The sequence below is a fragment of the Abramis brama genome, assembly GCF_963993115.1.
Source record: "Abramis brama genome assembly, chromosome: 11".
NCBI lineage: Eukaryota > Metazoa > Chordata > Actinopteri > Cypriniformes > Leuciscidae > Abramis > Abramis brama.
Window position 1 is genome coordinate 9,413,075 of NC_139973.1, and position 11,770 is coordinate 9,424,844.

The following is an 11,770-nucleotide window of genomic DNA, read 5'->3' on the forward strand; positions in this document are numbered from 1 at the left end:
CATACTGCAATATATTAAGAGTTTTATGGTAGTATGCAATTCTGAACACAGCTTCCATACTGATTTCAGTATTCTTGAGTTTTATTTAGTTGTAGGTCATCCGGGTATTCCTTGCACACAGAAAATGTGCATACTACACACAGTATACATACTGGATACTGCAAAAATAGTAAGAGTATGATAGTATGCCATTTAAAAAAAAAAAAGTTACAAACTAGTGCACCTTTAAAGGCACAATATGTAACTTTTTTGCTTTAAAAATAGCAAAAATCACTATATCTATGTTATATATTTTTTTTTAGTTGTGTACTTACATTATCCCGACTGTTTCCAACAACTTTCAAACCAGGAGAAATTTTAATTTAATTCGAAGACACGGCACGTTTCTTTATTTCCGTTTTGTCGCCGCCAAATCCGCGTTGTCCCTGGTTTCCGCTCGTGCTGCCATGGTAACCAGAGTTATGAACCAGAGCCCTCTGATAGTAACCAAGACGACAGACGTGGACCACTGTAGTTCGCAATGTCTATCTGCACGCTGTTGTTGTTTCGTTCAAACATTATGGACCATGGCAAGCAGACTTTGGATTAAAAAAGGAGAACTAAAACGAGAATCAATATCAGCGCGGTGTTTTCGAGATGCCGAGAGCTCCCATTGACAGTATATAAACGAGAGCTCCACGTCCGAGACTTCGACCGCTCCTACATATACTTTATTAAACAGGTGAGCACACATAAAACTAATCAATGTTATATAGTTCAACAATGATAAAATGTCAGAATATGATCTGTATGTTATTCTAATGTTGATCTAGTTTACTGCTAGTCTCATACAGACAGACTAACACATACATTTCAACACATTCAAATGCAGTTTAGTGTACTAGTGTAATGTTAGACCAAGTGAAACAGCGCTGCGTTACCTCACAAGTTTAATTTGTCTAATAAACTGACCTGTGAGTAGTAATTCTGCGTGTAGTTCGGTAGAATGAAATGTCCATATTCCTTTTATATCCGCGGGACTCGCGTCGCGTTTGGAGCTGATAGCTGTCTCTTAGCAATCCCGAACTGCTTCATATCACAGTCATGATAAAAACATCGATGTATTCAGTCATCCATAAACATTATTAGATCGGTCGGCTTGACGTTGACGACAAGATCCATAATTCTTAGCAAATGTTGCGTCATCAAACTACGCCTTTGTTATTGTAAATAGGTTAGCGACCCCTAGTGGAGAAAAAATCCCATACTGTACGTTTAAACTAAATGAAAATGAGAAATATTTGGCAATAGCTGAAGTAAAATAACCATACATTTTCTTTTAAAATATTTTATTTGATTTCAGTTAACATTTATTTTATTTTAAGTAACAAAAATGTTTTTTATGGTTTTAGTTATTGTTAACTATATAACCCTGATCTGCATATAGTAGGTAATTTATCTTTCCTTGCATAGTACATGATCATAATTAGTTTGTCTGTAGGCCTACTATTGGTTGTTTGGCACTATACTATGTTGCTTTGGAACAATATTTACTGTTAAATAAACTATACAAATACATTTGCATTGAATAGGAAGGTTTTTTTTTTCTTTATTATGATATTTTTTCATTTTTTGACAATAAACAAGCTAGAACGAGAACATGAAAACACATATCAATTCAACATTCCCATGCACATACCCTCCCTCCCTCCCACCCAACTTAAGCCTGCGGTCTCTTTACAATGGGGTACATAATGGATAGAAAAGTTAACAGAAAAACAAAGCCACAGGAATCATTAATACATTTTTCCATTATTTTAAAATTGACTATCATGTTAGCCATGATTGGACCAAAAGCTTGCATACATTGTTTGTTGTTTAGCCCAGAGAACATTATATGTTGTAACCTGTGTTTGCCTTCTAAGCTCTCTTCCATCTCTCCAAGGAACCCTATAGAGAGCGGGTTGAGCCAAACCTTAAGGCATTTTATAAGGCCCTATGATAATTCAAAATTTGGAAGCGCTATTCCCCCATTATGTTTTGCTCACTGCAGTGTTTCAAATTTCAATCTGGGTTTCTTACCATTCCAGATTAATTTACGAATCGTAGGATTGAGTTTGTGCCAAAACTTTTTAGGGGCAAGTAATGGAATCATGGATTTGCGGCAAAACATTCCTTTTAACACTCGCTCTTCTGGCATGTAATGATAGTGGCATCGAGGTCCATTTTTGGAGATCTTGTTCCACCCTGGTTTAAATTTGTAGATAGTTGGCATCAGGTATAACATGGAGGGATGAATGAACAACAATGCCAAAGTAACTAATTGAAGTTTGTATGGAAATATTACATGGCAGTTTACATTTAGCCATACTATGGAAGCAAAGAGAATTTATCCCGATTTAGTTTTACCCAGAGAGCATACTGAAATTTCCAAATACCTCCAGTATCTGGGGAAATACATATGTTGTTTGTAAGGGTTAACTGAAATTGAACAGGACATTTTCCTGCCTTATCAGTTGGGCTAGAATTGAAAGTGTTTTTTGTATCTTAATAATTGGTTTTGGCTTTAGTACAGTGGGGAAAAAAATACATGTAGGCCTATTTAATTTTGGAAACAAGTTGTCTATATATTGGGTATTATTTGCAGCATAAACAAGTCTTTTGTAGTCTTATATTTATAATCCAGACTCGAAAAACAGCATGTGCTGAACGATCCCAAAGGGACAATAACTTCTAGGCTACAAAATGGGGAATCGATTTACAATTTATGTGAGAGCAGCATGAGGCATGTGTGCTGAACAACTGCTCCTGTGTAGCGTTTTCTCTGTGACTCATGGATCATGTCTGCTGGGCTTTCAGACCTTCTGTAGAATGAAAATGTGAGAAAGTGTTTCCTGTGGTTTGTTCAATAAAATGTTTCCTCCGTATTGATGGTTACTAGAGTGGCAATATTTGTACGTCCTAACATAATGTCTGCAGTAGAGCTGATCTCGATTCGAACACCCACGTGACCTTATTCCTATTTGACATTATGACAATGATTCCTCTATGTCCATCATAGCGAACATTCAGATCTGTGCTGCATGGCTGATGCTGATGAGCCAGAGAGAGCAGTTGTCATGTATGAAACAGCTTCACAAACAGTAGGCAATTTTCAACCGCACAGTATCATTGTTTCGGTGTTACAATCATTCAAATTATCACAGAAGTACTGGTAAAAACGTTTAGTTTGGATATAAAAACTGATGTCTACAGTAGCGATAAAAATAGAGTAAATCGCATTTTGAAAGAAACTTGACGCTTCAAATATAGATTGTATCAATTTCGTTACACGAGTAGGTGGCGACAAGTGACTGTTAAAACAATTATTTATCATTGAATCATTCATTCAAGAGATTCGTTCAAAAATTCTGATTAATTAGGTAATGAAACAAGCAAAGTTATTCAATTATTCTTCCAAACTGATTTTTTAATCATTTATTTAAATTAATTAAATATTTTTAGACTGTAGCAATTGACATTTTGTCAGAACTTACAACATTCTAGTAAATTACATGTTATTTTGTTTAACTGTTTATTCAGAAGTGTGCATTGTAATCTCTATTTTAAACAAAAAACTTTTCAATTTATCCAGAATTGTGCAGCTCTAGTCTGTATCATGAGTTTCAAAGAAATTCAATTTTGTTAAATCTAACAGGTTTATGCCTAAAACAACAATACAGGCTACCATCTGGATAAGAAAAAAAAGACATTCTTTGAGAATATAAATACACACATACATATATATACATATATATATAGATATATACACACTTTGAATAAAGCATCGGACAAAAGCATTTGCTCAGACAGACTTTTAAGTCTTCCATCAATTCCACTTCTACATAATTCTACATTCATTTTAAATCAGCTTTGCTTTTAACCTTTTAACCCTTTTTTTGTTCTTCACTTATCAGAGTGAGCATCAGTACTGAACTTGAACACTGGAGCAAGGCTATATCATTACTGAATGTGTTTGAAAGACGCATTTGCCAGATTTTTGATTTTTTTTTTTTTGCAGCAACTACAATTAGCACAACATTTAGGAATGTGTTAAAAATGTATACTGTCCAACACATGTCGTTCCTTTGGAAGTATTGAATCATTGAAATGTTGTTGAAAGTGTTTTACTCAGAATACAGCTGTTGTTGCTTTTAACTCTGCTGAAATAATTACATTTACTGAACCCACACTCAATTATTAAAGCTGTCTTCTCTGATAATATAAATACTATATCAGTTTACATATACACACACTGAAATACGTTTAGACAGGCGTTTCCAAATTATCTTCCCTTGTGCTTTTCAGAAAAACTAGGGCCCCGTCATTTATGGAAGGTTTAAAAATCATGTCAGTTCAATGTAAGTGCAAGCAAACACTGATTTAAGTTAGTCAGGTTATTTTAGTCAGGTTGTTTCAGTTTTAAATCATATTGACCTTAAAACAAAACACAAAAAACAAATTAGATGCTTGCTGTATTTGAAGGGATAGATTTCAAAGAACTTTGATATGTTTCTATTGAGAATAACCAGACTGGAACAAGCCTCTGAACTTATTCTTATGAACTTATATTTGCACAGTTTAAAACAGTATTGCATTAAACAATCAGTTTAATGTCAAAATAGTCATTAAATCCTGAGTTTAAACTTTAAAATACTAGTCTTTAAGACTGAATGCATGGGTCTAATAATGACACATATCCAATTTCTTTCCCAGCTGAATTCACTTAAGACACAACCGACTGTCTTGTAAATACTCGCCAAGATGGACATTTTGACATTTGTGTATATTTGACCGTTTAGTGGCGCGCCTGAAACCCCAATTATACTTTGCTTGTCTGTGTTCAGTCTTGTCTCGCAGCGCGCACACAGAAAGCACATGGAGTTCAGTCTCTTTTGCAGTTTAATGCGCTTTTAAAACAAAAAAAATCGCAGTAGCCTACATTTTACGACAGTCACATTACATGGCATGACTGATTTGGAGATATCTATGGATTTGGACATCAAAGCGGCCCTGTTATGGTTTTTCGCACTGCAAGACGGTTCTACGTCACTAGAAAATACATTTGCATAATGCCCGCCTGTTGTCGCCCGCGAACAACTTGACCAGCTAACAACACTCATTTTACTGACTGCATCTCAAATCTCAGAGTTCAACGCGGGATTCACAAAACGCTTACTCTTGAAAGATGGGTAAGTGCCCAGATTGCAGATTGTCTGTCCTTACTATTTTGAGTAAATATAAAGGATGGAGCAAGATTTGTTTTACAAATGTTTATGTAACTTACATCAGTCATTCACGTTAGTGCTCGGCTATGCGCTGTTATTGATAGAGTTCCCACATGTGCACGCCACGCAATAAATTAGAAATATACACACACATTGGTTTGTTGATAGGCATACTCTTGTTAATGCTGATGGTGAGGAATTACAGCTGCAACATCTCATAATGTACCTCAAAATGAGTAGTGTATCACTGAGAAACGTCCTGCTAGAGTCGTCCTTGCGATGGAGGTTCGGGTTTAATAACTAGTTCTTCCAATCGATGTTATGGTAAAATCGACGTAATCATTACAGTCTTTACAAAGTGTACAATCTTTGAGCTTTAGGAAGCTTCTGGAAAGAGCTTAAGTTCAGTAATAGTAATAGGCGTTTAGCTTCCGACACATCAATACCAACAGACTGAGCTGTCAGAAAATTAAACAGTTTTTAGCGCAATTTTCCACCGGACGATTGTTCTGTCTGTGCGCACCAATCTTGCACTTCTATCTACTCCTCAACCAGACCACCTAGAGACTTCGGGTTTTCGGCATTATGTTAAGGAAGGTCTAATCTCGGGAACGCACAAAAAAAATCCAGGAAAAGATTTACTATCTCTTAGTGTTGTGATCCCATGAGGTGAGAAAATTGCGCTAAAACACTCACCGAGTTTTTATTACTTGTTTGACTTTGATGCATGTAACCCTTTTGTAGGAGACCTCAAAAACAAAATTAGGAGCCTTTAGAATAGCATAATAGGGGCACTTTAAGTTTAGGCTTTTAAGGAGGGGTGAAAGCACACCATAAAGAAAAGGAACGGCATGCGGCACAATGATAATTTTATCTTGATTATCACATTTTTATAATCGCTGTAAGCCAAAATCAAAACTAAAATTTGATTCATCGCACAGCCTGCTGTTGAATTGTTTTTACAAATGCATCTCCACGCATGAAAGACACATGATAGGCTATGATTTGGCCAGTCAGCACAGCCATCTAATAGGCAGTCATTGTTGTGTTTTAACATTATTACCAGGACATAAAAGAATACTAATCTCTACTATTCGCTTGAAAAGGAGATCGTTGACTGCCCACCCCTAACTCACAACATAACATTCAATGGATGAGTTGATTAATAATGTAAACTGATCCAGAAATGCAGTTTTAGTTAAAATCCTAAAACCAATGGCTTTGGTTCAAGCTCATGTACCCTAAGATTTAAAGTGTGTCAGTGAAGATGGACCTCAAAATTACTTTTGTTCAAAGGAAAATTATAACAACCACTCTCTGTTCTGACAGACAGTCAGAGCAGAAACTGGGTTCTTCTGTGATGCGTCTTATAAAACTCCAACACTCTGCAACTGCAGTTCAAACAGTGTGAGATTCATTCAAAAGCATGTGTGACATTTGTGCGAGGATTTGGTACACGTGCCCTCTGAGTATCTGAAAAATATTTATGTTCAACTGCATCCATAATGCTGTTTATAAGTCAACTCAAGTCACCTTTATTTAAATAGCACTTTTTACAATACAGATTGTTTCAAAGCAGCTTTACAGTGATGACAGGAAAATAATGCAAAAAATAATTTAGTTCATTTATATATATATATAGCCGCTCTGGAGAAAACAGTGATGTCATCGTCCAGCTCAGTTCAGTTCTCATATAATGGTGTCAATGCAGGCAAAATTTAATATTGTTGAATTATTGAATTATTGAGTATAAGAATTAGCATGTGAGATTGTGATTCGCCAAAAAAAAAACATGACACCACTGAGCCACGTGTTCTGCATAAAAGTGCCACCGCTATCCATTGCATCCAATCAGGAGTTTGAGTTTGCTGTATTTGATATCAATAATATCTTAAACTAAAAAGGATTGCTTTCCTCTCAAATGCAAGGGGCTATTGAAAATGGTTCCTATGATACAGTAAATGCTCTTCAATGTACCACTATTCCATATTTGTTAATAAAATGACAGCTACTACTATAATCATGATCATGCATGGTTGAGCAAGACCAGAAAAACAAAACCCATTCAACTTCATCAATGATTAGCAGAACATATCTCAGAACATTTTTCAAATTGAGCTGCAAAACGGAGCAGTCCCCAAGGTAATCACCTCCAACAAAGCAGTAATGTGCCTCACGGTTCTTTTCTTTTCTAAATATCATGGCAACATGAAGCAGATTTCTGACTTTAAATTTTTGACCAAAGTACCAAGCTTTGCAATGTACAATGAAATAGTGAAGAAAAGGTAGCAACATTGCTTGTTAGGAAAGTAGAAACTAGACTGGATGAAATCTGGGTGAAACAGCATTTTTACAAGAAAAAGTTCTTGGAAAAAATCTGACATGGCATGAGCGCAACTGGATTTTAAATGGAATGGGAAATTACACTCTGATTGTTTTTTTTGCACGTTACGCCCAAAACACACCCATTACTCATTAAGAGAATAGGGACAACCCTTTTAGACCATTGCCGGGCGCACTGACCATTTTTCCCGTCATAGGCTAAACTAGCAAAAGTGGATTCGGACACACCCTAAGTGCACTACTAATACTAAGTAGAGTTAGTAGATGTAAAACATATAGTCAACAGAATTAAACCATCAAAATGAAGTGAAACCCCATTATTATCTTAGAAATAATAATATTTATGCTTAAACAAGACAAGCATTTGAGTAAAATTGTATTGGGGCACAGCGGAATAAAATAATAAAATAAAAAAGGGTGTGACGTTACAGAGGAAGTGAGACGGAAATGGGTTTTGGGGATAAAAAGATATGATGTGTTCATAATAAGACTTTGATGCCTGCTGCTCACACCATTAGATCTGGTCATCATGGTATATCAGAGGCTTTCAAAGAAAAGGATCAATGAATGTGACTCAATAAGGGCTTTGAAATGTCCATACAAGCTTTGAATGCTGGCCCTCATAGGGATGCATTAATCCACTGAAAATGGAGATGCAGGAGGGCACAAGGAGACAAGGCAGCATTCAAAATGATGTCTGTCAATTGATCTCTGCTATTAATTTTGATTACTTGTGTTTAATATTTAACCTATGATGAAAGAGCATTCAAGAACATGCATAGCCTTTATTTTTGATTAACAAAACAAACAAAAAAACAGTGTGGGTTTTATCTATGAAAAATTGGCCAATTATGTTTTTTTCAAATCCACAAACATGACATGAGAAATCAAATTTGATCTTTGAACTATTAAAACATCCTGAATTTTTCATAGCTTAAAACGTTCTCCTCATTATAAACAAAGCATTTATTTAATCAAGATTAAAAACAGCTAGTTTACTGAGTTTTTCATGGTCATGTTTGTTTCAAGTCAGGTCTTTGTTTATGTTATAAAGTTTATGATAAAAAAATTGCACATGGGTTCTCAACTACAACTCGCTTCAGTGGACTTACACCACCAGTTTTTTTTTGTTTTTTGTTTTTTTGTAAAAACTATGGAAATAATAAAAATTGTTAGGCTACTAAAATTTAATTAGGCTAACTGAAATAAAATCTTAAAAAACCTAAACTCTTTATTTCAGTTGCCAAGGAAACATTTCTCTTTTTTTAGTTTAGCTTGAGGTACTAAAATAGTTCAAACTAAAACAAATAAGTAACAAAAAAGCTAAATAGACATTAAAAACTAATAAAAATAACAAACACTACAAAATCGCTAAAACTTAAAATGATTATAAAAAAAAAAAAAAAAACTAATTCAAACTTACTAAAAAAGCTTCTAATGAAAGCAGTGAGGTAAATAAATATAATAAATCTATAGCAAAATGTCCTCAATATTTTTATTTTTTTCCATAAAACATAACAGATAGACATTAAAAAAACTTCATTATTAACTTCATTTGTTTATTTAAACTCTGTTGCCACAAAATAAGCTATTTGTGTCCACCGCAAGGTCATATAGTCCCCATGGGGTCTCCATCCCCATGTTTTCCTCTCTTGAGCCCTATATTGTAACGTGCGTGAGAAAAGCCTGATTAAGGCATTTTGATCTAATTCTTTGGAGATATCATCTGTCCCCTATTGAACATGTGTGTGTGTGTGTGAGTAAAGCATGAGATAGATGCTGATTTCTTCTCTCCACATTTCACTCTCAAGTCTCAACCCAATGGAAAAAGCAAATGTAACCAGAGTGACCCTTTCTATTTTATGCCACACTCTGAAAGTAGGACACTAAAGCACCTCTTGGAACAGTGTATTTGGAGATAAAGAAGTGCACTCTCTAAATTCATAAGCATGTTGTCTTCTCTTCATCTAACCGCCCATGCATATCCAAATCATCAAAACCTGCTGGTTGAACATATCTTCCACAGGACTAAATAGACAACTGAATGCACTGACCATACATTCACGTGCATGACCACCACACTGGATGTACGTCCTCCCATTAGGAAGAACCTCTGAAAGGTTTGAGTAATCTCACGCTTTGTGAATGAGAATTAATCAGAAAGGGCTGTGACAGTTAAGATCTAGATGAAAGGAGTGAGTGGCTCAGTGCAGCATTTCACTCGCATTTGCTACTAAAAATATATGTGTGCGAACTGTAAAATGCATGTAGGTGCACGTGTGCGAATAACGTTTTTTTAACAAAAAAGTGTTTTGGACAAAAATGCCTAAAAGCTGCTGTGTGACAAGGTGTACAGCAAAACAAGCTAAAAAAAACAGAAATAAATTTTTATAAAGCTTCCGAACCATAAAAGCCAGCCTTTAAGGAGACAAAAGTGGATACAGGCAATAAGACGTGAAGCATCAGCAGGAAGAATGGGTAAATTGTGGGATCCTGACACTCAGTATGTCTACGTGTGTCTACACATGTCTACGTGTGCAGTAAACATTTTGTCACTGGTAAGTCAAATATCCAAATGTCAGTTTTATATATAATATTTATGTAAGCTAAGCTGTAGCATTTTGACAGTATGCAACTTTTAGAATGTGGATAAAGCAGAAAGCTATGCAGTAACGGTTATGTTTGCAAGTGCCTTAGCTACAGTAGTAGGGTTACGTTACTAAGAATAATGTATATATTATTATATACGTTAATAATATAATAGGGTATATAATAATTACCCATATTAATATTTTCATTAAATATTACTAAGATACTAAAATACAGCTTAACATATACATAGTTGTTTTTTACTCAAATTCACTGTAAGATGTTCTATAAGCACTGTATTTCATTATGTAACCAAGAAAAACAACAGATATAAATTGCAATTGCAACTCAGTTTTATTAACCCGACTGCAGGAAAAACAACAATAACGTAGTATACATTAGAACATTATAAACTGACTGAATGGGTCATCAAAATAAAACATATTACTTGTGTGCTTTTTTGATGTGTGTGTGTGCGTGCGTGCGTGTGTGTTCGAGCATGTGTTTGTGTGGGGTTTTTTTTTGCATGTGCAAAAACCATTACCCTTCATGGCAAAAAAGTAACGGGGTTGAGTGTGATGGGGTTGTGATTTTTTGCTTGAAAATGGCCACTGCTCTACATGTAGTGAATAACAGGAGAGCACATGGCATGCATGGTATTAAGAAATCATGTTTATTGTTGAAATAACAAAGATCATTTTCACAAGTAATAGAATTCTATGTTTATTTGATGTAACAGGATTGAGTCGTTGAGCTTGACAACCACAATATCACAATTCTAAATAAGTTATAGTTATAAGAGAAGGTGGTAACTTGCCTGTGTCTACACACAATGTTGTTCAGAAGACTTTTATGATGTCACTTCCTGTTATTGATGTCACATAAGGATCTGTTCATTATTTTTATGGGGGAGAATGATTTGTGTAACGGGGTTGAGGGATTACTGAGGGACGGAACTAAATAATGTGATTTTAATGAATAATCATGAATTTACTTAGAAAAAAAACATTACCAGCAAAAAAGCACAGATAGATATTCATGGGAATGGCAAAATGTATGGACTTTTTTCTAATTATATTATTCATATCTCAAGTACACTTTCATAGAAGGCCATGAGGGACATGACAAAATAGGCGGTGTCAACTGAAAAAACAAGATAATTTCTAATATAAAGATAATATGTATGTCATTATTTTTAAACTTTATTAAAGGAGACATTTCAATTGATACAAAAAGCTTTTAAAACAGATTTTGGTGACCCAATAGGTAAAATACACTTAAAAAGGACAGAGGGACTCAAATCATACCGGTTTCGTGGAATGACTCATTTCTGGGTTATTTAGCTTGTTTGCTGTACACCTTGTCACATAGCCTAGCAGCTTTTAGAGATTGTTTTGTTTTTTGTAAGTCATAAATGACAAGGAGGCAGCCTCTCGCAATGCAAAGTCAATGGAGACGGTTGGATTGTAAAGTCAAGTCCGATAAAGTCAAGGGAGAAGCCCATAGTGAGTTGCTCCTGCTCCTAGCTCATGGACAGCTTCTACTCATGCTCTCCGTCTCTGCAAGATTCGGAAGGGAATGATTCAGATTTC